The following is a 27,013-nucleotide window of genomic DNA, read 5'->3' on the forward strand; positions in this document are numbered from 1 at the left end:
TATGCTGACAAAATAGCTTTAGTGCATTTAAGGCAGCTATAGAGTGTGGGCTAGCTTTTTAACATCCTGGGAAAAGTATTGCTGATAGTGTTTCCAGGTTATACACAGAATATTTGAAATATTTAACTCTGACGAACAAAAGAACTGAGCATTAGTAGGACAGGAAGAGAGTCAAAGATGCAGAAATGACCTTAATGATATTTCTTTATGATTTACAGTATCTGAGTTCATAAGTGTACAGAGGAATGTTTGGTTTTGATTGCTACTTTTTTTTTTCTGATTATTTTCTCTTTAACAGTACTTGAATTTTCTGACATTTTTAGTAGCTTTTTTCTCGGCATTTTTCCACGTACAGGAGAAGCAGAAGACAGACTTACTGTTAGAATAATGCTTAGCCTCCCTGCGTAACCCAGGGCATGCCTGTTTGCTTTTCTGTGCATCTGTTTCCTTTTCTAACTTGCTTTGTGATTTAGTTGTGAGGATTTATTCACCTGCATTTAGATATTTCTTCACTACCCTGAACACCAGGGTGTACTGAAGGAGAGCAGCATAATGCAGCTTTTCAAACACACTTCCTTTGGTATTTCTGTGACAGGCTTTTAAGCAGAACAATGCTATGAAGACCTTAAAGAAGAGAAGACTAATTTGTGGTGGTGTGCAACTCAATATGTTTGAAGTACGACATGAGAAATTAGATGCTGCACAAACAAGTCAGTTGTCTCTGTTTTAGTGAAGGCATTTTAAAGGTCTGTCCAAGGCACCAGGAGAATTGTGTAGATTGGGAAAGTCTAAGAACCGTGTTAAACGGAAAAACTGTGAATCAGCCTCGTGGAATTCCTAATGCCTGGGACCTGTGCTCAGCACCCAGGTGAAGTAATCTCTCCGTTAGAAAGCTTATAGTAGAGGATAATTGCTGCACAATGCACTATATAAGGAACTGATTAATTATTTATAAGGGACAGTCAGAGATGGAAATATTTGAATGCTAGCTGCAGGGCTGTTAGGCTCTGCTACATGCGATTTGATGGCTGGCATGCACGGCTCATCCAGCGTTGAGCCTAGAGCCATGGCTGGGTGAGCTGGCTCTTTGGTTCCTCAAGGCAGGAGGACTGGAAGAGGGCGCTGGAGCAGTCAGTTGTGTTGTGTGGATCGGCTGTGTCCTGACATGCTGTTGTTGGCTAGTAGAAGAGAAAGGTCAAAGGGAGACCCTGGAAGATGCAGTGAATGATAGAGATTGACAGAGCATGCCTAACAGGTACGTTTTTGCACTGTCATCCAGGTCTGGGTAGAGGTGAGAGAAAGAATGGTCCTCTGACATACTTCAGTGCGTGTGTTTGAGCTAAAGGAAGAAGCATTCCTGCCTTTCCTGTAAGTATCTGGACAGCTTAGACATTAACTACTCTGGGGGGCTAGAAGGGTTAATATTTAAGTTCCAAAGAGTTCTCAAGTCCAATGAGCTACAGAGATGCACTCGTGCTGTTAGTGAACTGCAGATTGGATCTGAAGTAGAAATTCTTTCATTTCACATTAACAGCTATCTTGATTTTTCTGATGATAATTGAGGCATGTGTTTAGATAGAAGCTTCTAAGGAACCACACATGAAGCATAACTCAATCCACACTCAAGTTTTGGAAGTGGAGGCCTTGCATCTTGTTCTGAGCCCAGTGCCAAATCTAAACCTGAAATGCCAAGCATACAATAATTTGCCTTGACAATTAAACTGTCTCTTACTTATGAGACAGGGTGCTGACCTGATGAATTGTGGAAAAAATTTTTCATGGAAGATCTCCAAAATATGCTGTGATAGCCTGTAGGTCAACAAGCTCCAGCTATAAACAGTTGGAGGAAATTAGTATTTGTCCTCACGGAAAGAACTTAAGCCTGTTTATTTATTATGGCATTACAGGGATGGGTGTTTATTATTTGGCAATGATCCTAGCTCTTACTCAGCTTGGTCTTCTAATGGTATTTTTTCTACCTGCCCATGCGGTGAACTCAGTGCTAGAGTTGGACAGTAAAACTGTTGTTTCTACCTCATGCATCACCCTTAGCAGTAAAGTTCTCTATACGAGGGCTTCCAGCCAAGTAACCTGGTCAGACATGTCCTCAGCTGGGAGGTGGGATACAAAATGCATCCACAGTGCAAAGCCTGCAGTTCTGTAACCATCTCTGCACAAGCATAACAGAAAGAGTATTAGGGGAAAAGAGCAAGGTGGAGGGTGACCTCTGTCTCTTTTTGTTGTAACATTGTCAGCAGCGCGCTTCAGTGCCTTTCATCACGTTTGATTAATCAGGTTCTGTGAAAATTTATGTTAAGCCAGCGTTATTATTTTAATGTATGTCCTTTGTAGGCTCTCGTTGATGAAAACAGATTTCATATAGTGGTGAAAACATATATGCATCATAGAGCTGTTTGTGGGTATCAAATGAATAGCACATTTCTCCTGGCAGCATCCTCGGAAGCTTTTAACCTATGCTGGCTGCTTTTCTGCATATCAGATGTTATCTGGCAGGGCGATACCAACTCCTGTTCCAAGGCAGGAATGGGAGTGAGTGGTTTCTCCAGATGTGCCTGCTGCTCTGGCCAGGCAGTTCCTTGGCAGCACTGGGAGCAGCCTCTTCAAAGGTTGCCTAATGGATGTACCAAGCCTCTAGAGGGAGAAGATGCATTCAGCAGTGTCTCTGACCTGCTTTTGTTCAGGATTTTCCCCTTTATGTGTGAGCACCTTTGAATGGAGATGACTTTTGGGGACATCAAATGTACCTATGGAACAATGGTTTGTAGAAACATCCCAGGCTTTACGCTGAGTCTGGGGAGTTGGTGAGGGAAGAATCAACAATCCTCTCTCCTCACTTTTTGGCCTTTTTATAAAGATTTGTTTCACAAAGATGATTACCTTCCTAGGTACAGACAGAGATCTGTCAGTAAGGTGGGATCTTCCACTGGTTGTGGAGAAATAGGATACGACTGCTGGGAATTGAACAGAAAGGCAGAGCTCTGAATACAGTCAGGCCTTTGCCAGCAGGGGAATGATCTTGTTGAAAGTTTTTATTTCAACAGGTTGACAGATCAAGAGAAGACAAAAGAGTTGTTCATTTTTTTTCTAAGCACTTATAGCTGTTTTCCTCTTTTTCTTCCATGATTCCCCTTCTCGGCCCCTACCACTGGCTCAAATAATTAACCAGGAAATCAGCAAGTCGTGACATGGGAAATGACGTATTGTGGTCAGAGCTTCTGTAAAAACCACAGATTAGAGGTTGAGGTTAAGGGTGCAGTGTCAGCAAACTTTTGGGAAAACTTAAAAGCCTTGATGACTGATTTTGGTGGGTTTTTTGGGATCTTTTGTAAGGACAAAGGCCAGTAGCATTTTATTTTGAGGAAAACAGGGATTAACCTTTTAATTTTGTTTAAAGAAGGCTGGCCCATCACTTGTCAGGCCCCAGTGCTCACCTGTGTGTTCCTGAGTCTTTCCCTGACTGCTGGGAAGGAAACACTTTTCCTGCCTGGGGATTCTCAAAGTCTGCACGCTGCACTTTAGTGTTCAAATACGACCCTCCTGGCTTGAAATGGAAACAAAACACTTTTAAAATTCAACATTTCAGCCTTTTTCAAAGCCAATAATAAAGTTTTTTTGTCATTTTGGGTGGGTTTTTTTGGTTGGTTTATTTGTTTTTTCACTTTGTCATTTCCCTCATCAAAACCTAACAATAAAACCACAGTACAACAGTAACTAAGGAGGAGTTTTTCTTCCTTCTCCAAGGTTTTCACTTGGTTTGAGTGCCTAGGGAATTGCTTTCTCTTGCCTGTCCCCACAGTAACTTTAGTAGTAAGTGTAATGGATATGCAATCTCTACGCAGAGATCTTTGCCTGGAGATCTTTTTTTGAAAGACCACACAGCAGAGCTTGAAAACCTTAATTGCTTCCTGCCCACTGGCTGGTATAGTAAAGTCATAAAAAAATCATACCAATCGTCATTACAATGAAAAGAAAATCTTTTATAGGTTACTTTTACCTTCAGCTGCTGTTCTGCCACTTCACAGTAGTAAAGGAAATGTTGGATTGTTGTGAGAGTAAACTGAAACAAGAAATTTTCTTGCCCAGTAATTGTTAAACTAGTGTCTGGAATTAATGAGTGTCTCTATTCATCTAGATTGTTTTATCAAATAGTGGAAGAAAAAAAAGTAAATTCACATTGTTCAGCAGTCCTATCAAGGGTTATTGCGGTATTATCACAGACTAGCGGAATAGTTCTGATTTTACTGTTTCCACCCTTTTTCTACTGACTTTACTTGAATATTTTAGATGGTTGACAGTAGCAGAGTAGGACTGCTAGATCAGGGCTCAGTTGTGCTGTTTATATTCCAGGTCGTATTTGAGAGCTTTAACCTTAACTGAGTTTTGGGTCCAAAATGTAGTCTGAACCTGTTATATATATAAATTCCTTACTGTAGCTCTAGTTAATTAAATAGTTTTATTTATCATTTCCAGAAAGCAGATACTTATGAGGTGCAGTAGACAAACAGTCAATGATATCTTTATTAAATGATATCTAATTGTTTTTCAGAGGTAGGCAATGTAGCTTTAGTTTGGGTTCTGCTCACATCAAGGTGATAAGAAATTTTGCCATTGATTTAAATTAGTAAAGTCGAGTCAGAGAAAGTAATTTTGTTGTAAGACCTGTACAGAGCACAGCATTAATTTTCCCATGTGGAATATGGTAAGTTGCAGATATGAAAATGTTAAGCAGAAAACAGGCCAGTGTGACTAAAATACTGACATTAAAGTCCTTGTCGAATAATTCAAATTGGGCTGAAGCCTAGTGTTTTCTTTTTACTTCATATTTAAGGTTTTTCCACAAGATATATATTTTTTTAAGTATCATATTTCTAAATCTTTTTGCTGCATTCCCAATCTATTGCCTGTTCAGATTTATGAAAGACTTCCATGCAGAGCTCTCTAGATACTGAGCTGAGGATATGGGTGCTAGAATACACATCATGGTGGCACTGTTGTGAGATCTGGAGCAGTGCTCGTCCACTCTTCCCAGGCAGACCTTGTTCACTAGTACTGGTACACAAATCACCATGTTTACAGCTGCATGTTCTCTGTAGATCTCATGTCAACTTTTATGCTTTGGATTATGTTTAATACTAAGCATAAATACTCAACATTTATTACTGCGCAGTGCACTTCCAACAGCACTAATCTGTATGGATGGGAAATCCAGAAGAGGAAGGTGCTTTCAGAGATGATATTAATGACTGTGACATTTATTCTTCTTCAGACCTCTGATAGGATTTGACAGACTGTTCTTGCTTTAATGGTGACTCAGTACTGCGCTGTTTTTGTGGCTCCTTGTAGCAGTTGGTATACCAACTGGCTAGGCACGTGCCTGAAGCAATAGAGCAGACATGGAGCACACAAGCCCCAGGTCATTTGGGGGCAGGTTTCTAAAGGTTTCCATTGATTGAAATGGGAGTCAGGCACCTGAGGACACAGAAGAAAAAAAATCCAGTCCTTGCTTCTCGGTGTGCCAACCACATAGAGCAAACACTTATTTTCCCTGAATCCTGAAAGAACAAGACAAGCTCTGTGGATAAAGTAATGCTAGGGATGTGTTTGGAACAAAAATCATTTAAAACTGGCATTTGAGCCACTGCTGGCAATGGCCATCTAATTGAAGGGACCTCATTTGTTACACAAGCCACACAGGAGCTCATTGCAACAGACTGTAAACTAATTACTAACCTCGTTTAAAAATTAGGGGAATAATTAGGGCTTTGTTTTATTTTGGATGCCTCTACCTTTGTGTGCCCAGTTTGAGAGGGATTGCCATGAGAAGGACAGAAGATTGAGGGGGAAGCAGAGTCTTGGACAGAGTAATTTGTCCTTAAAACTACAGACACGCTGCCGTTTAGTGTGAAAGGATCTTGCCAGAGCCATAGATAAAAGGAGCAGGAATCCACAGAAGCTTGGTTTGAATTTTTTTTTTATATTTTTTTTCCCCTAAATCAACTAAGTCTTCAACAGGATGGTTGGGGATCCCCGCATGGCTTTCCTCTTGGAATTAAGAATGAAGGAAGCAGAGGTAGGTAAACCATGTCAGTTGTGTGTGGTCAGTTTTTATGGCTCCTGCCCTGGAACTGAAATTCCACCTCAGAGAAGAGAAGAGAAGAGTCAGGGCCTGAAACCACTGGGTCTGTGCATTCAAACCAAACCAGAAATGGGGACAAGGTTTTGGCTTCCTTTCTCCCATGACAGGTTGCTTGATGCAAAGATGCCTTGAGGAACACAGCAAGTGCCCCTGCTACTGCATGTGGCTCAGTGAGTCTCGTGTTTAAACACTCTAGGGACTTGTTTTGCTGAGAGGAAGATCTGTACATTATATGTGGATAAGAACTTGTAGCTTTTCTCCGTGTTTCCTTTTTTTTCTGGATAGATGACATGCTAAGGCCCAGTGGGCAAGCTAGTTGTTTTTCTGGGAAGGAGAGAGGGAGGGAGGGAAGAAGCCAAAAAACCCCTCTGAGGTACTGGTTTTTCCCAGGACAGAGGGTGATGCTGCTGCATAGTGGCTTTTCCTTTCAGAATTCCTTTGCCCCCCTCAGAGCTGGGACCAGCCCAACTCAAGCAGCTCCGCGTTGTGCTTGCTACAGCTCAGTGCTGGAATGCACCTGACATCTTTTCATGTTTGCCCCCTGGAAGGTGGAGGTTGGTATTACAACTGGGACCGGCCAATTAAAAAGGGAAGCCTGTTTCAAAATTTTTTTTTTTATTTATTTTTTTTTCTTTTCAGAGTTGCTTTGGTACTGAGGAACTGAATTACTTCCCCAGTTAAAAATAAATAAATTAATAAAATGTCCCTTATTTTCCTTTGAAGTGTTTTTCATGGATACTGGAGTGCTGCATCCAGCTCTGGGGTCCCCAGCACAAGAAGGACCTGTTAAAGCAAGTCCAGAGGAGGGCCATGAGGATGATCAGAGGGCTGGAGCACCTCTCCTGTGAAGAGACCTCTCCTACAGGCTGAGGTAATTGGGGTTGTTCACCCTGGAGAAGGCTCCAGAGAGACTTTGTAGCGGCCTTCCAGTACCTAAAGAGGCCTACGGAAAAGCTGTGGAGGAACTCTGTTAGGGAGTGTAGTGATAGGACAAGGTTATGGTAATGGTTTTAAACTAAAAAATGTAATATTTAGATTAGGAAGAAATTCTTCACTCAGAGGGTGGTGAAGCACTGGAGCAGGCTGCCCAGAGAGGCTGTGCATGCCCCATCCCTGGAGGTGTTCAAGGCCAGGCTGGATGGGGCTTTGGGCAGCCTGGTCTGGTGGGAGGTGTCCCTGCCCATGGCAGGGGGGTTGGAACGAGATGATCTAAGGTCCCTTCCAACCCAAACTATTCAGTGATTCTGTGATTCCGTGACGCTGTAGTGACTGAATTATATAGCCATAACCTTTGGTGTGTCAGTAGGTAGCTTCTCAGCCCCTTAGCATTCTGGATTCAAGAATAGATCTCTGGCACATTGCTTTGTGTCACGGCATAGGCGCTCCTGTTATTAATCTGTAATTACATAACCAACACCTAGCAAAGACCACTTATTTCTGGTGATTACACAGTAATTACACTCTATTGATTCCAAATTGGTAATTGTTAATAGTTCCTTGCAACACTCACAAAATAATACAATATTCTGTAATTTAGTAGTGATTAGAATGTACGCTTAGGGTCAGTTAGTGCTGCTGCTCACTTGCTCTTTGGCTCACTAAATGAAGTGATTATGACTATATTTAGTATCCTCTGGCTTTTAGGATTCATTGTGATGGAATTTGATTTCATTTTCCTTAAAATAATTACTGGGAATTACATTGTGTTTGGTGGTGTTAATCAGAATTTATGCTGATGTAAATGAGATGAGTTTCAAGCTCAAAGGTTTCCAATTACAGGGGAGAAGGATGTAGAAGTATTTGGGGCTTTATTACTTACTACACGGTTTGTTGTCAGCCTGCCCTTGTAGGCTGACAGTGACAGATTGCACTGTCAGACAGAAGCTCAAGACCGAGCGAGTCAAAGAGCCGGGGCTTGCAGTGCTGGATTGCTCAAGTGCAAGGCTTCGTGGTAGTGGAGAGGTCACTGCTTGCTCTTTCCATACATATTCCTATCAGGCACGAGATGTCAGGAGACGCTAACTGAAATACAAGCCACATTAAACACGTGAAGTTTCCTCGACTGTAAATTTGTCTTGTTTTGCATATGATGGAACATTTTGAGGACACTTTTTGTTTGCTTTACAACTGGTGAGAGCTTTGGCAGGAAGTATGTTCTCCTTGTGAATGCTTCTGAGCAAAGGTATGGCAGAATGTCAGCATCCCAACAGGATGCAGTTTGAATAGAACAGAAAAGCAGTGTCTAGATGGGTGTGGGAGGAGAAAAAGAGACCAAATGCAATTAAATTATAGTAACATGGCGATTAAAATTCCCCTGGCTTCTGAAACAGGTAAATAATGTTGTCCTAACTGAAGGAGTGTGTACATTAGTTTCTTAAGACAGCTGAGTGAAAATGGCCCTTCATATCTCTGACTAGCCTTGCAGACATGCATACCTATGAGAGCCAATTAATCTTCTATTACCTTCCGATTTAAAAACGAAAATCAACAAAAAACAACAACAAAAAACATCTGCTTTATCAGTCCAGAGGTTCATTGTTCTCTTTTTACTCTGGTATAAATCCATACAGTAGAAATAAATGTGACTGTCAACATAAAAAATGAGAAATCTAACTCTCTGCAGAAGGATTAAGCTGTAAGACAAAAAAAGGCATTAGTACATCTCACAATTCAATAGACCTGTGTTTCTCCCATACATTCTTTTATATTTGTTTTATTGGTAAAAATTATTTTTGGTTAAAAATAAGGCATTCTATTTCTTGCAGTAAAGAGAGTGAAAAAAAAAATGTTTCACAATGCTACAGCACTTTCTGATTTAGAGCCCATAATACTGTGAGACATCTGGATACTTTTTTTTTTTCTCTGAATAGGTTGACCCTTCTGCAGTTCTCTTGAGTGAAATCCTGGCTTCATTAAAATCAAAAGCAAAATTCTTATTGACTTCTGTGGGCCAGGATTTTGTCTTGGCATGCTTTCCATAAGACCCTTTCCTCTTTCAGACCATGACTCTGTGGAGCACTTAAACATATGGTTACCTCTCAGAATGTCTATTTGTTAGCGGAAAAATGCTCTTTAAAATATGTTCATCATCAAGATAGGTAATGCTAGCACCACTCAGAGACATCAGCTGAGAGAAAATACTTTTTGAAAGAAATGTTCCAGTTTTATTCATTTTATCCTACGAACATTTAGCCTGCTTGTAAGAATCCAATGGGTGCACTTTTCCTGTAGATTTGCCTAGTAACTTTTCATCCCTGGCTTCCGTAGAAGCAGGAGTGCTTTGATGAGTATTGCTGTGGAGATAATTAATTCCAGCATTTCTTGAATTCTGTCTTAAAAGCAGAAGAAGGAAGGGCAAGTAAAAAACCAGAAAGTGGAGTTATCAGTTTAAAAGCACATGCCTCATAAAAAGGTTGTGCTGTTGCCATTGTTCTTCCAAGGAAGAATTTAATTAGTTACCTGTTCACTACTTGCTTTTTTATGCTGTTCAGATTAGCAATATAAAAAAATGAAAATGATCCTTTTGCTTATACCTTAAACATTCTGCCAAACAAGGAACCTTTAGGTCAAAGGGTATTGTTGTGCTGAAGAAAGGGAATCGTGGATTACTGAGGGCATCTTATTAGTGCCGGTGTCTGCTTCTCTTAACGAGTGGCAACATGTGGATGTCACAAGTGAAGAGCAAATGAGAGCATACTGCACCTCAAGTGAACCCTCGTAAATATTACCTTCCCTGTTTGCAGCTTTTTACCTCTGGTGAGAGCTTGGTGACCGGCGATTTCTGGAACTTCATTGCTGACCACCTGTGGTCCATTCATTTCTCTACACTCCTTGCAAAGGCGACCTCAGCAGAATTCATCGTGGTGTGGAAACGAGGGCAGTCGCAGGCCTTGCGAGAGAGATGCAGAGAGCACCAGGCGCTGGTCAGCTCTGTAAGTGGCTGGAAAAGCTGGGTAGTGTGGATCAGAAACTGCCAGAACCTGGCTCAGTAATACAAGTAGGGCTGGCCCTGAGGAGCTGCTGGAGAAAGACGCATGGTACCATCAGAGGGCTACCTCTCATCACTAAGATTTTAATTAAAAAAAAATGTATGTGTGAGTATAGTCGAAATAACAAGCATCATTGTCATTGTGCTTCTCTCAGAAGAAACCTGAATATTTTCTAAGTCAACAAAATCCGCAGCTCCATCTTGGAAGCAGCACAGCTTTGCCTATCGCTTCTGTGCATACGGGCCTTTGCACCAAGAAGGCTGGGGCAGAAGGAGCGGCTGCTGTAATTTGCATTCATCTCGTTAGTTTGTTTATAGAATGCCCTAAAGAGAGACTTTTTGTGTGAGTCGGTGTGAGCAGATGGAAATAAGAGACCTAGTAATAAAATGTGTGCTTAAAAAAGACATAAAACTTTACATGAAGGCAGAGCAAATTGAACATGGCTCCCACTGACTTTTAAGACAGGAACAGTTGTACCAGTGTGAGCAAGGGAAGAATTTGGCCTGCTACTTGGGTTTTATGTACCAATACGGAGGTACTGGGAGCACAGCGTATCGATAATTAGGGCTTCGAGGTACTAGATATACTGCATATCTCCTTAGAGCTATGAAAAGCATACATGTTGCAACCAAAAGTGAAAACAATGCAGACAGTGAGAAAATATGTGAAATCTTTTTTCTTTTTTTCAATTCCCTGTAACAGCATGCCATTTAAATTCCAAGAAGACACTCCCCTGGTATTTCCATTTACTGAACCCAGTATCCCAGGAGGGGGTGAAAGGGAGGAGAATGGGTGTTCACTTTTCCTGTCTGCAGTGAAGCATTTTCTCATACCTATGACTAAGGAGGGAATTTTGCAACTGAGAATGTTTTTCCTTTCTGTCTGCTGTGCTTCTTAGCACAGCAATAGCAGAAAACAGTACTCAGTTTTGGTCGCTTGACTGGAAAGGGGCAAGAAGAGCTGCGCGTGTTGGCCCAATGTCTGGTAGAGGTGCAAGGAACAGGCTTGTGACCTGCAGAACATGCCCATTGAGATTCAGTCTGGTTTTGAATTTTTTTTTCGTATTCACTGTGGTTTTGAACTTGAGCCTTTTTGTATTCATTGTGACTTTGAACTTGAGCCTTTTTGTATTCATTGTGACTTTGAATTTTCTTTCAGAGCAGAGATTGTGTAAGAACTTTCTTGTATCTTCATCTCCTGCTTGTTCCTTTCCTGTGGTCCTAAGTTAGTGCAGTCTGTGGCAATTTGCTGCTGGTTATTTCTGTGCTTCCTTGGCTGTGCTTTGTGAGGCTGCTGCACTTCTCCCAGATCTTCCTGGGATCTTCCCAAGACTTTCCTACTGCCTGTAGTCTCTGTACCTGAATGCAGCCCTGACAGGTTGCGTATGAGTCCCTCAAACACTCAACTGCACTTGAGAGGCTGTTTGTGCAGGCTGAAGGCATCTCTGGTCTTCCCTGATGCCAAAACATAATAATTTCCTGCATGTCTAGAAGTTTACCTCACAGTCTCTCAGAAGGCAGAGTAGTGCCTGGATTGTCTTGTCTGATCCCAGTGATGGCACAGGAAAACCAGTAACCCTTACATCCGATACATGCTGTCTGAACACTTATTTCAGAAATGTCTCTGTAAAAGAAGACAAACGGAAGATGGTAAAAAGTTTTTTTTTGAAATGTGGCAAACCTTAAATGCTGTCACTTACAGGCCTCAGACTGTACTTAGATCTTGAGCTTTTGCATCTGAATTGAGGCAGGCTGCACAGCACGGCAAAGTGTCTGCCCTTTGATATAAGTAGATTAGTTATTTTACAGCCTGATTTAAAAAGTGATAATATGGCCTATTCTTAGTGATGGTATCACCTTTAAGAGTGAGAAAAATCCTTAGCAATTCATGAGCAACTGAACAAGTTTTGCTTACGTGTGGCTCACAGCACAGCTCATGCCTTAATAGACAAATCGACTCCTGGATACTTCACAACCCATTCAATATTATTTATATCCTCTCCCACTTGAGATTACGACATTTCCCTGATGGCAATTACAGCAATGGCCTACCTGAAATAGCAGTATGAAAGAGTCTCTGATCTTTCAATTCACAGAGAGCATCCAGACCCGAAGAGCAGACCCAGCTAGCTGGTCTACCTGGTCCAGAGCGCCTGCTTTGGGAGGTTGTTTGGGACAGTGCTCTTCTGAACAGTGCACACAAGGGTGAGGGAGGTAGACTTGTTTGCTGTTGGACTTTGAGCACAGGCAAATAGGCAGACTTGAAACAAATTGTACCTTCTGGTCAATTTAAGTAAGGTAAATATTGCATAAACCTCCTGGGTACCTTAGTTATTTATGAATTCACAAAAGAATTTAATTCCTGAAGCGGGAAGGACTCAAACCTCAAAGCATTTTGCAGCTGAGCCCTGTGACTTAAGGTCATTGAATAACTGCCCTACAGATATTTTCCTTTTACTGCAGAACATACATGCAAATTTCTGCAAGTCTAATCAGGGAGGACTTTAGGCTTTATGGGATGTGTGACAGTGGCTATTAAGCATTCTTAAAAATAGCGCTCGCATCAGGTGAGCTTATTTAGACCAATTGTAGTTTAATGCCAGCTACAAATTTTGTCTGAACAAGTATGAATGATGTTCAGATTCTTGTAGTACTTTATGTAACAGGGTGTATAAATGCACCCTGTAGGCCATTAAAACTTTGTTTTGAAGTTAAATTTCCACTTCCTGAGACATTTCTGAATTGGGAATTTTACACTGTCTGCTCCAGCTGTGGTAAGTCTTGAAGAAAAAATGTGCTCCAAGGGTCTGTAACTCAGAGTCAGAAATGGTGAAGCAAGCTAAAGTAAAATTGTTTGAAAATCACCAAGAACCATTTCAGGTATAAAACTCAATATCAGTTTCAAGAATCTTGTTTAACCAAAAGACCAGCTCTTCCACATGTTTTAAATAATTCTGAAAAGTGCATTATAGAAACTAATTTCAGACTACTCTGCTCATTCTCTGGAATTCTTTATACAAAAGTTGTTTCAAAAATATTGCTGTTTACAGAGAGGACCATATGGAAAGAGTTTCACATATTTATTTTTTTCTGTATCATATCTGGGATTGATTAGTGTGACTTGGGTTTTCAAAAAAAAAAAAAATGCTCCTTTACAGTAGTAGCTGCTTCCAAATGAATGGATCTGATTTCCTTCTAATGCTTGTGGGACAAGAAGTAAATGTTTAGTTCATTTTAAGAACCTTCCCCCCATTGGAGTTTTTTGATTTTGTCATTCCAAAAATAGTGTTTCTAGTTCCTTGAGTCACAACTCTTACTGAACCTTTTAGTAGTGGTAACAGATTTTTATTCTGCGTTCAACATTGTACTTTTATCAGATCTCAGTTCTGAGCTGTGACTTGTGTTCTGCAAGGTCTTGCCCTTTTTTTAGCCTTCAAGGAGGCACAAGGAGCAGGAGCATGACCATCTAAACCCTCAGCTTACATCTGACAGTGTAGTAACACATGGCTTCATTATTCTTTCATAATGTATATACTGCTGTCATCAGATCTTGATCTCAGGTTGACTTTCAAGTTTACAGTGTTTATATCTAAAGAAAGCTGAATCAAAGTAGGATCAAAACATGAAAGTAGACAAGACGCTGTAACCTAGAAGGACTTCCAAATACACTGACTCACCAGGCGCCCCATTAAGAACAACTGAGTAGAAGTAGATTTTGCTTGTTCGTAATTCTGCCAAAGAAAACCTTTTCAGAGGTTGTTTTCCCTAAATTCTCTTTTCACAGTCAAGTTCTATATTATACGGACTTAAAAAAAAACCTTCAAACATGGTCAGAAGAGATATAGTTATTCTTTTTTAATTTTTAAAAGATAAAGCTTTGGAATAGAATGAACCAAACGTTTAAGCCACCACTTGTAAACTAGCCTTGTAATAAAGCTGCTCATACCAACAAACAAACAAAAAAAACCAAAAAAGTTTAAAAAATAACCAAAATAAAAACAAATCACTCCACCACTACATATATCAGAATTTGCTAAACTGTTCTGTACACTGTTGCCCCCATGCTGCTAGTCTCAGTGCTTTTGTCATGGTGTGGGGATTGCTGGGCAAGGCAGTGATTCTCTCCAGCATCCAGCTTCATTCTACTGCAATGGCTGCATGGGGTCTGGTGCAGAATCCTAATGGAGATGTCCACATGCACAAGTCAAGGACTTATTAAGTTTAGGAGACATTTCTTCTCAGAAAGAGCAGTCAGGCATTGGAACAGGTTGCCCAGGGAGGTGGTGGCATCACCATCCCTGGGGGTGTTCAAGGGAAGGTTGGACGTGGTGTTTAGGGACACCATGTGGTTTAGTGGGTGACATTGGTAGTAGGGTGATGGTTGGACCAGACAATCTTGGAGGTCTTTTCCAACCTTAATGATTCTATGATTCTAAGTGGCTTGATTTATTGGGTCATTTGGTTTTGGTGCATTTCCTTTTTGAAGCAAAGATGTGGGAAGTAAGGCTAAGCTGACTGAAAGAAGATGGAGATATTGACACTGCAACTGGGATATGCAGAAGGATATGGAAAAGGAAGGTGGTTACGTCTCCTGAACTGCTGACCAGAATGCACCTGTGCTTTGTGCCCAGAAAGGCTGTGTCCTTTGAGACTGCCTACAACCTGGGGAGTCTTTGGCCCAGGCTGAGCTCACCTTAAGAGCTCCTTGCAAAATCGCAGACCATTACAGCTAACAGGTATGTTGGAAACTACAGGGTTGATAGCCTGTGTCTTATGAGGTCAGTGCAGACTTAGAAACCAAGAAGTGGTAACCTTAGTTTAGAAAGTTTAGCTGTTCATTGTTGCCACAATCCTGAGTTGTCCTTTAAGGAACATGTTATGACAGCAGGTATCAGACCGTCCCTGCAGTCAGAGGTTCGATTAGGAATGGTGGAGTCTGAACCTCATCTAACTCTTCACCTGTCTATTTCTATTAGCTGAACAGTTTTTAAGTACTCATCATTACATTGTGCATCTAGACAGATTTTCTGGATCTTGATGAGATTTCACACTTCAATTTTGGTGGTGCAGGAGATGCCTGAAATGTAGCTATTGAACTCATGAGAAAACGGTTTTTAAAATTGAAAACATTTAAGTCAAACAGAGTTAGTGATATGAAAAATGAAAGGCAGTGTGTTGCCAAAACCGTATCAGTGACGGAGGATTTCACTGTTTAAAAATTATAGTCTGGGTGCTTACACTGCAAGTGTATATTATAGACATAGCCTGTATAGAGTAATATATACTTAGAAGCAGGATGTAAGTACTTCAGTAATGTAGAATGAAAATGTGCCAGTTGAAACCGCTTCACTTGTCATCCCTGGGTTGATGTATGCTTCTGTAATGAAAAGTGCATACAAAAAGGTTCAGCATACAGCTTGTCTTTTAGTCCAAGCTTGGCAGCTGACAAAAGATTAGTTTTTTTTTTTTTCTTCAGAAAACTAGAGGAAAAGTTGGTTTTAGGCACAGGAAATATCAGAAAATATCAAACCCGTGAGTAAGAGTTAGAAGTCTTCAGTCAGCAGCAGAAGAGGAAAATGGTTCAGAAGGAAGTTCAAAATGAACGAGCAGACAAAATGGAGAGGGAGGCTAAGGAGAGAAGCAATTTAAATAGATCAGGAGGATTATATCAGAGCAAGGTAGGTATCTTTTAGACAGCAAAACTTTTTTTCCTCTCGATTAATCTTCTGCGTTTCAGTAGCTCTTGTCAACTAGTGAGGGAAGGAAGACATGGTAATGAAAATAGCTATTTTTGATTTTTTTTCTCTTTAAGTTTTTGATTCCTGGAACATTGCCTGTCTCATGGAAATTAGAACAGAAATGCTGAGCAACAACAAGGGAGCAGCAGTTAATCTCTTGACCAAGCAATTAACTCAAGCATTGCCAATACAGAAATTCATTAGAGGTCCTTCAAGTAATCGAGATCCATTACTATTACTTAATGCACCACAGGCACAGAAATCCTTCATTCTATCTTCATCTAAAAAGGAATGCGTTTCACGTATATGGCACCATACACGTGGCCGACAGTGCCGGCCCAGGTGCCTGAGGTGTGCCTCAGGTGGGCCTGGAGCCTGCAGGGGCCCAGTCGCAGGTGTAGGCCACATGGCACTGGGGCTCTGGGCAGACCTTTTGGCAGCACCGCTTGCATTAAAGTACTGCCTACATAGCAGCTTTTTGCCCTAAAGTGGTAGATACGGGATGAAACCCTGCCCTTGGCTATGTTAGCTAGCCACAGAGAAAGCACCAGTTGAGCTGCCCCTCACTAGAAGGCAGACATTTTAAGCTGTCTCCCCTACCTCCACGCCAGCTATGAGTTCAGCCTGTAGATTTAGCCTGTATTTCCTGCCTCGCAGGTTCTAGGAACTGCATAAATGACAACATTTATCAGTTAGAGAGCTCTTTCCATCTTCCAAGCTTTGTATGAACATTAAGTAGTAAACATGTTACCATAAACATGACAAATGGAGATGGAAATAGCACAGTTTGGGTGAAATTGGTAACTGACTCGGCTAGAAACTTTCGTGAGCGGGGAGATGATCTGAACTCAAGCAGTAGTGACTGGGAAAGATGCAAAATGGGAGGCATAAGAAATATCAAACTGCAACACTGCAGGTGAATGGTTTCTATTCCAGTGTCAAACTTTGCTATCAGACTGGTGAGGATGAGAATTTAAAAAATCTAACAAGATTTCTTGGCATCTTCCAATTGTTTTCATTGCACTTCCAGAATCCTATAAAACAAAGCCGAAAGGGACCACTGGGACTATGCAGCATGATTTATATTACACAGGCAATAGCATTTCTCTGAATTGGTGATTTTTGTTTTGTTCTGTTCTAACTTAAGTTGTGTTCTCTTAGAACACCTGATTTTGTTCCTAGAATTGCTAGTGGTAGAAAATCGTCCCAACTTTTAGGAAGCTTTTCTAGTGGTTCATTAGTCTTTTCCCCACACACAAATACTTTCTTAAAAGCATGTGAAAAGCATGTCTATTAGAAACTTCTAATAGATTTAAAATGCTGTCCCCAAATTTTGTTCTTCCCCTACACATAGTCTAAGCCGTGATTAGTTTTCCATTTAGCCTTCTTTTGGAGTAACTCACACCTCTGGGCAGTCTTGCTTTCACCTGTGTTTTCCACTGCTTTTACCATGTGTTGGCCTGTCTGTCTCAGTATACTCTCCAGTTTCTCAATTACCATTTTGAACTGCAGTGGCCAGAACCAGGTGTGGTATTCCAGAAGCTGTTAAATAAGCACCCAGCAATGTGATTTTTCTACTCCTTTTCTGGAGTTCTGCTTGTATTGCTCAAGGATGCCTTCAGCTTTCAAGCCCAGCAGCACCCTAACAGCCCATACTGAGTCTATTATCTTCCATAATATTAGGTCCTTTTCAGATTCTCATTTTCCTGTCTTTTAAGTACATCCAACATTCTTTATTGCAAGATGTGACCTTCATGTCATATGATCTAATTGTACATGAAACCAGGTGAACCTGATGAAAGTTGCTGTAAACACATGGGTTTCCATGGGTTTAAAGTGAACTTGGAGAATACTTGGAAGAGTATTCCACTTTGAACCTTTTTTAGGTTTAAAAAGTAAACAAACTACATTTGGTTCAGGGAATACTCTGAACTAATAAGAGCTAAAGGTTGACAAAGGTGTTGGCCATTTTTTTGCTTTGTTGTCAAGAGATCACCCTACTAGTGAAATTACCTGTCAGAGGGCCTGGCTGCTCATAATAAGGCAGGAACTAAGCTTTTGGGGGCTTTCTAGTCATTTTCAATTATCAGAGCCGAAGAATGAGAATACCCTGTCTCCCCAAAATTGGCAACCTTTTTGTCTTTTTTTTTCTAAGTACTAAAGACTCTTCCTTTCCCAGAGAAAAGAATAGTCACAGTCAGAAACCTGGCATTACAGGTGTTGTTTCCACATGATTTGTACTGCCTTTCCCTTTTACATGCTTCTGTACATGTCTGGCACCATTGCTTATGTTCCTCTCAGGGAGTTTAACAGTGAGCACAAAGGGTGAGATTCAGAATGAGTGTTTTTGTTTTGTTTTGTTTTGTTTTTCCCATGAGAGTCAGAAGACACACCAATGCACCTGAGGGACCAGAACTGGGACAGGTGTTTATGTTGGTTCAAACTTTCAAAATTTTGCCTAAAATACAGAATATCTCACTACAGACTTTAGAGGCATGGGGATCCAGTGGCTGGGTGTTCTGGCAGTGATTTTGTGGCTGTTAATGAGTAGAGTATAGCCATTTTCTTTCTTTTCCCCACAGATAGCACTCAAGTATTTCTCCAGATCATTCATAAAACACATTTTAAAAATGTATGTCCAAAAATGAATCTGTGTAGAATTCCCTTTGACATGGCTCTGGCTCATGGTTCTGTTTCCAGTTGGCTCCTGAAAACTTTACTTAGCTAGGCTTTAATCAAAGTAGTGCATTAATTTTTCTTTTTCCTCATTCAGTATGCTTAATTCAGCTAATTATCTAGCTGATAGTAAGACCATTAGGTTTGGATTTTTCAGATCTCAAGGTTTATCACTGAAATCCTGGAGTTTGGGAAGTTTACCTTGCACAGGGGGATTTTTTTGGTTCAAAGACACATTTTGCCACAGGCAAAATAAGTTTAGATTTGTCTCCCATCTTATAATAGCAAGTCCTTAATAATTAGGAAGTAAATACTTCAATACTTCCTTCCTTTGATATCTATTGATGGAGCTGGTCTGACCTATTTTGTTTTCTATGAAAAATCTAGATAGTTATGGCAAACAGAAAGCAACTGAGTGGGAACTACTCTGTAGCCTGGAGTTGACACATTCCCTTAAGAAAGAAAGGATGTGGGGTGAAGCTCTCTATAACAGAGAGGAGATTTTTCCCAAACCAGTTGATATGTTAGAAAAGAGATAAGAAAGACAATAAATTAATATCACCTGGGGAAAAAAAAAAAAACTTTCTCAAGGTTGAAAATATTTGGCACTATCAACAAAAATGCATAATTTTGAAACCGCTTTTTTTTTTCCCCAGCAAATTCTTTTTTTTTTTTTCATGTAATGTAGAAATTGATGTAAATGCTGAGTGAGTGGGAAATGTATTTTACTACCCATTAGCACTTGATTTGTACATTTCTGAATACATACTATACTCTTACAAAAGATTCAGACTAATTAGGAGACAGGGAGTTTGAAAAGCAGATGTTATTTACAAAAGGCGATAGACAGGAACTTATGGAGAATAGTTTGGAACAGAAGAATAGAAGCAGAGAGACCAGCAAACAATCTGTTTATTTCTTCCCCTTCTACTAAATTTAGAAGGCAAAGCTGCATTTTTTCCAGTGCTGTCAAAAGTGAAGTGCCTTATAAAATGGAAGGGATTTAAAGTAACTCACAAATAAATAGCTGGTGTAGCTAGAGGGAAGGAATAGCTTAGAAAAGGAAGAAGAAGAAATCCTGTGGTTTGAAAGAGACTTAGCTGAGTCCAAATATGAACTTTAATGTCACTAGAACATTTGTTTCCTGAAATCATTCATCTGACCCTGTGGAAACCAGAAAAGGGAAATTTACTCAAAATCCAAAATGTAATGGAAGTATTCCTTTAGCATTTTAATTGGCTCTTGATAATCATCTGTAGCAAATCAAGTTCAGTAAATAAGATTTCTGCCATGAGCAGCAGAAATGTTGAGTGATATGCCTCAATCCTTCTGATCGAAAACTAAAACATTTTTTGAAAGATCTGTGTAGGAAAGCATGTAGGCTGGATTTTGGAGTTTCCATTTCCTTATCTACAACAAGCATTGAAATGATGATTATTTAGGTATTTTTAATTATGGAACTTTAAGCTATGAGTTCTTTTTTTCCTACATCTTTTCAAGGTCTCAGAATTAGGAAGACGCAAGGATAGTACTCAGTCATTATTGTGGATGCATCTACCATGACAGAGCTGAGGACAAAACCAAGAATTTGTGAGGTTTGCTGTCAGTCAGAGCAAGAAAGTGTGCAGCTGCCTGATGAGAAAGGGCTTGACTAGCTTAGAGTTTACTTGGTAGGGGAAAAAGTATAGCTTTTGCAGTGGACCAAATCAGATTATTCCAAAGATGTTCTTTTTTCCACATGCTATGAAAAAGAGCATTGTTCAGGTTTTACAGATGCATGAAAAAAACCCTTCACGCATTGAAATTACATTTCTTTCTCTTTCTTTCCTCAAAATTCAAAGTTTAAACTTAACACGGTGATGCAAGCCTGCATTTTCTCTTGTTGATTGAAATGGGAATCTGAGTGGACCCTCACTTTGGAATTCAGACAATTCAGACAATTCAGACAATAATCAAAGCTACAGATGTGTACACTTATAGCAAAAGTCAGAAACTCAGTTGTTAATGCTCACCATAATTAAATATCCAGTTATATTTGTTAGGGAGACTCACCTGCTACCTTGCTGTAGTGACTAAGCTTTTTTGAAAAGTCTAATGCATTTAATACCATTATTGAAAATTATAGCTTGAAGTTTTGATTCATGTCTTGAGCTCAGTTTGCAACTAGCAATTCTTAGATAATGTACTGCAAATCCTTCTAGTAAACCCACAGAGCCTGTTTTTTTTGCCTGTTTTGTTTTTTTTTTTTTGTTGAAAGCATTGGGTTGATAGAAGGCTGTTTCCTCCAACATGAGCTTTTACAAGCTGTGTATGCTATAAAAATGTTGTTAATGTGACAAAATTGTTTACTTGCTCATTAAAGAAACTTACACCAATGACTGGGAGAACCAGCAGTGTTACAGTAGAGTTGACAACAACAGGGCCCAGAATATAAAAGTAGTAAGTGTACAGTACATTGGGCTAGAGAAGCAGGTCACCATGCAGATCAACAGACACGGCTGGCTCATGAAAAGCTTTTTTCTTGCATTTCTGTACCAAGTGTGTAGGCAGGATACAAAAATTTGAGTATCATAGAATCATAGAGTGGTTTGGTTTGGAAGGGACACTTAAAGATCATCTAGTCCAATGCCCTTACCATGATCAGCGACACCTTTCTCTAGGTCAGGTTGATCAAAGCCCCATACAGCTCAGCTGTGAGCACCTCCAGTAATGGGGCATCCACAGCTTCTCTGGGCAGCCTGTTCCAGTGTCTTACCACCCTCATTATGAAAAATGTCTTCCTTATGTTCAATCTAAATCTATCCTCTTTCATTTGAAAACTGTTGCCTTGTCCTGTCTACAGGCCCTGGTAAAAAGTCCTTCCCTGTCTCTTTTGTAAGTCCACTATACATATTTAAAGGTAGTAGTAAGGTCTCCCCAGAGCCTCCTCTTCTCCAGGCTGAAGTGTGACAGAGCCCTACAGGTGCTGGCTTGTAGGTCAGTGCCAGGCTACCAGAAGGAGGTTTTTATGTACTTCTGCAGCTTCTTCAAAGGGAAGTTGAAGTACAAACAAGCTGACTGAGAACACTCCGAAGTGGTAGACCCAAGACTTTTTCTAGGTTGCCAGCTCTTTTCCTCTGTGAACAGAAAGAAAGCTTGTTCAGGCACTGGTATCCATCACAAAAGGATGCAACTCTCTCATTACAACTTCTGCTGACTCCTGAAGTGATCCCTTGCACCGATCTGATATCCCTGCCTGTCTGTGGCAGAAGAGTTTATCCCTCAGATTGCAGAAGCAGCATTGTGGAATTTAGGTTTTGGTAAGTATCAAGATTGTACCCCTGAAATCTCATCCCCTATCTTCAACTGCATCAGTGTCTATTAAAATATTACCTACCCTTGCAAACCTTGCTTCTCTGAAATCCAGCTCGTTGTCATTATCCCAGTAATACTAAAGGGAGAAATGCTCCATTGAGCAAATTATCAGAAAGACAAAATCTATTTTGCCAAGTCTCCCTTGGAATTTGTGGATTCCTTAAACTGGCCCTTACTCCTGGCAGGAGTACTTGAAGTAAATACTATCCAACAAAAAAAAATAATCTCCAATTTATCATTCTGTCATAATCCCAACTGACTTCAGTGACAGCGTAATAGTGAAAGTGATTTCACTCTCTACCAAATAAAAACATAAATTACTTCTTTTGACTGTCATGAAAGAATATTACTGTTAGTAGGTGGGAAAACAGAGCTGTTGCATTTCTAGAATTTAGGTGGCCTGAAAAACGCACAGTGTGTACTAGAGTAGCCACACAAAAGTATCTCAAAAACAGGCTCCTGAAAACAGAAAGACCTTTTGGAGTCACTGACATTTGGTCAAAGTGAGCTGACTCACCATTCTGCCTTTGTAATGTTTCATACCAGATTTGCAATATTGAAGGTCTTCAGCTTAAGGAAGACTGTTCTTCCAGGGATTTTCCCTACTGCTTTTACTTTAAACCTTACCAGGAAACAAAGTTGGAAGTTCTCACATGTTCCTCCAAGACTAGGAGATGCTTACCCAACAAGATGCTTGCTCGAGGCACGGGCTCACCAGCTGACTAAATAATTGACCTGGGGCAGGAGTGTGTGGGATAAAATACTACAGAGAGCACAATCCACAGATTTACTTGTTTAATGCCACTGAGCTATGCTGTTACAACAGGAATGTGTCAGAAGCAGCAGTAATCCAGGGAAATGATGCAAACCTAGAGGTAGGTTGTCAGTTTTGTGAGCAGGGATTGCTGGCATGGCCCTGCTCCCCTAACTACACGTGCAATTCAAGTAGGGGAAGTGAGTATGGATGTGGTATTTCAGCCCTTTCAGGGAGCTGAATATCACCTGAAAAGATGACAACATCCCTGCCCTGAAGGACCTGCCCACCACAGTCTGTAGCACCGTGTGCATTTGTAGATTGATGGGCCTGAGAGTAGGGGACTGAAGGATGTTGGAGCTGGGACTTCATTTGGGGATTCCCCCAGCCCCACGAGCTTATATTTTAAATTTAAGCTTGGAAATAAAGGGGAAGAAAAAACCAAAGCCTTACAAAGCCTCAGCTACACTGAGGAACGAATAACAGTCTGCTTGCTTCTGGAAGAACTTCCCACCACCAGGGACAGATGGGGTGGACCCCAAAAGCTAAGATGGGATTGTGTGAGAGCTGATGACACTGCCAGCAGGACTCCACAGATGATGAGATGATCATAGAGATCAGCTCATTGTGCTGATCATTGAATTTGATGTCTATCACAATGGAAAATGCTTGTTTCATCCAATTTGGGGAAGTCATATCAAACTCACAGACAGGAACAATATTAGTAAGACTCTATTATGCAGTCATGGTGAAAGTTCAGCGTAGCGAAGAAAAGGTATGTATTAGGTAAGGTGAAAAATGGAGTCACACCTCCAAGAAGTCCTAGTCTGTGGGCTTTAAGCTTTTTTTCTTGTTGGGGGGGGGGGGGGGGGGGAACGAATATTAACCAAAAAGGTGACAAAACCCCTACCTAAAAAGCTCATCTCCTAAAGCTTTTATAAATGATCTTTGCACTGCAAGTTTCAGTTCTCATGAAGCCAAATTGAGATAAATCTGAAAATGTATATGGGTTTAAAAGAACAGTTACTAAAATAGTCTTGTCGTTCACAATAATATAGAGTGAGTAAACTTGTTCCACAGTGACCTTATTTTTTTATTTTATTTTTATTTTTTATGTTCCAGCAAACTGTATATAATCCCAGGAGTGTAGGTACAGTCTTATGTAGCATTGTCATTCTGCCCCACCACTCTGATTTCTAACAAAGTAATACTTCCTGGATATTGTCTACTAATTCTTTCCTTCTTAATGTGAGAGCTAGATGCACATATTGCCTAGTTTGTCATAGAGCATCGCTGAAGTACTGTTTTATTTGTATTTGTGGAGACAACAAAATCAAAGATAGCAGCTTGGTGACTCCAACCGAGATAGTAATTAAGATAAAACAGTGAAGTTTCTAGCATATATTAAAAAGCCTGGAGGAATTAGCACAGCTTGCAGGAAATCATGCTGGAAAGAGATATTATTTGACAGCAAACATGAAAATGTTGTCTTTTTACCAAGAATGATGAGAACTGATATGTCTGCCCTGTGTTTGGATAGGTAAGTGGGGTAAGTGAGTTAAAAGGAGAAGAGGATAGAGTTTGCAGGGGAATTGGGAAATGAATGAGATAATTTAACCTCTTTTCCATACAAGCATTTTTTAAAATCCCATACTTTTGTTATTATCCAAAATTTTTTATACAACTCTCTATTTTAACTAGTTCAGTTTTATGGATAGCAGCTAACTATAAAAAGAAATAACATCCTGAAGTGTCCTTGGAGCCTCTAACTCTACCTCTCTATCTATTCCCTAAGAAGATGCCCTGGATTTGAAGACTGTGTATTAAAGCAGGTATGAGAAGAAACAGCTTTTTCTGACACTTGCACTCCTTTTCTTCAGCTCGTGCAGAAGGCTGACAGCCTGTCTCCCTCCCATCAGAGATATCCCACCAGCTCCTTTAGGAGTTCAGCACTGCATTTGGCCTATTCTGATCTTCCTGATCCCCTCATTTCTGTGCTGCAACGCCACCATCCACCAGAAATCAGGTAGGATCTCAAGACATTTGACATTGCTAAAGAATCAAGCCTCAGCTGTCAGTTTTAGCCATTTGTATTCCAGATTTTTGTTCCGCTGGATGATGGTTTCATTTTTGATTTTGTAATGTGTTCTTTGTAGAGGTTATTTTAAGCAGACAAATAGGTAGCCTGCTTCCTTCAGTGGATTTGTGTTGGTTTTAGCTGAGGTTTGCACATTTTAGCTATTGCCCTGTGGTTGTTCTGGTCTTGATGCATCTCTAAACCTTTGTCTGCCTCGCTTCTCCTCTTTGTGAAATAAGATAAACAATTGTGCATAAAATTATGTACATTGTGCATAAGCTGCACGATGGTTATGGGGCATTTTAAGATTTTCACATATAGGGGTCCATGTTTACTTAATCACTTAAGTGTAGTCCTGGCTTTAAGCATAGGCATAGCTAATGATTGTTACTCAAGTCATTATAAAGTTTAAAATGTTTATTTGTTTATATATTTATATATATGTACATGAAACCGAGTCTGTGGAGTAAAAGACTTTTCTGCTAGTTGCATATACTCATATATCAGCAGATTCTTCTGCAAGCTCATCCAAATTATGTGCCAAGTTGTGGCTTTTTTATTGCCTAGAATATGCAATTCGTGCACCTCACGTGTACCTTGTCCATTAACAATCTCTTACATTGTGTCACCCCATTAATATCAGCGGATGTACCCAGCACCACCTTGGGGCTACATGGAAATCCAACAGAAAGGAGCAGAGATGCTGAGAAGAGGCACTTTGTGGCTCAGAAGCATTTCCTTGCTACCTGAAAAACCCTCCTTGCAGTAGCTATTCAAAAACTTACCCACCCAAATGACTGTGCTCATTTGCTCCATGATTATTGCTGTTGAAGAGGCCTCGGTGTCAGTGTTTTGCTTTCCTCTGTGCTGCCCACATGTAAAGGCTCTGGGTCTGCTCAGCTACATGACACTAGAAAAGCTCTGAAAAGTAGCATCTGAAAGATGGAAGAGAGCGACGTCTGTTCTGAGACCAGAAAGACATGAGAGATACAATCAGTGGGTTGATTTCCTGCCCCCCAACCCTGTGAGATACCAGTTTGACCCAGAGGAGTTTTCTGTGAAAATGAGTGTAAAAAGCTGCCCTAAAATGTTTTACTTGGAAAGATGACTATCTTGTGAGATTGTAAAAGGAACACAGTACCTCGTCAATGATGCCTAAGGACACTATTTCCATTACGGTAGCTGTTGCAAGTTTGATTCCCAAGTGTTTGATTCCCAAGTCTCTCTGAAGTGTTTGCTCAAAGGGTGAATCAGTTACTCTTACTGGAAGTTCCAGTTTCTGGTCTGAATCAGATATTTGCCTCTCTGAGGTCTTGCTGGGCAATCAGGTGGCAAAGCCTCTGATGCACGAGGAACAGTAGGAAGTCATGGGACTGCAGAACTCCGGCCCGTTTAGAGCAAATGAGCTGCTTATGGGTAAAATAGGCTACCCTGAAAACAAAAGCGAGGCTAAACTACCAGAATTAATAGTACGCTTCAAACTAATTACTCAGACATCTGTAGCGAGTGGCTCCATTACCTGTTCTTGTCAGCTTGCCCCTAATACGATTCTTATACTCCTTTGCCAGTTATCACTAACACAATTTGATGTGGAAATTGACACAAGCCAGATTTTTTGGTTTGAGTATCGTTGTGTTGCTAGATTATTCAAAAGAGACGTGGCAAACAATTCCCTGCTTATGCCACCCTCTCATCTACACATATTAGTTGGGACCAAGCCCCTTGGCTTTGAGGACTCTGATGTAAGCGTTGGTGTAGGCCCGATATAGACTTTGACCTACTCTAAATTCAAGATTAGTGAGATATGTGAGAAGCTACATAAATGAGAGCAAAGGAGCATCCTTGTATGCTGAGCAGTACCATCTGCTCTGTGAGCAAAGGGTCTGCTGAGGTGAGGAAAATCTTTGGCAGCCCAAGTTTCCAGATGAAAACACTTGGTCCCCAGGAAGCTTACAGTGAGGTATTGAGATCATCAGGTAAGGAGCCTGTTACCTGAAATGTGGTCTGCAGCAATGCAGAGACCTGGAACAGGACAGCAGCAACGCTGAAGGAGCCGTGAAGAAGTCCCAGAAGTACTGAGAAGAGACGAAGTCAGCCAAAGCAGCAACCCTCTCGGGACTGGAGGGAGAGGAGTGGCAGCAGTGAGGAGGTCGTGGCAACAACCCCTGAAGCGTGCTGCAGCACAGAGGAGCTGTGTCAGAGAGGTTGTTGCCATGACATTTCTTTGGACAAACATCTGGAGTTCTTGGACCTACTGACGTGGTGCTGC

The 27,013-nt window shown here is 40.7% G+C and overlaps 1 long non-coding RNA gene across 1 annotated transcript; it reads left to right on the top strand.

Moving 5' to 3' along the window:
• Positions 1 to 5,740: 5,740 nt before the first annotated feature.
• On the top strand, positions 5,741 to 24,687 carry LOC310893413. The gene is made up of 3 exons (XR_014578966.1): positions 5,741 to 6,091; positions 6,881 to 7,028; positions 24,548 to 24,687. It is a non-coding gene; the product is annotated as an uncharacterized lncRNA (long non-coding RNA).
• Positions 24,688 to 27,013: the final 2,326 nt, after the last annotated feature.

Source organism: Anser anser, assembly GCF_964211835.1.
Source record: "Anser anser genome assembly, chromosome: 2".
In the NCBI taxonomy this organism is placed as follows: Eukaryota; Metazoa; Chordata; class Aves; order Anseriformes; family Anatidae; genus Anser; species Anser anser.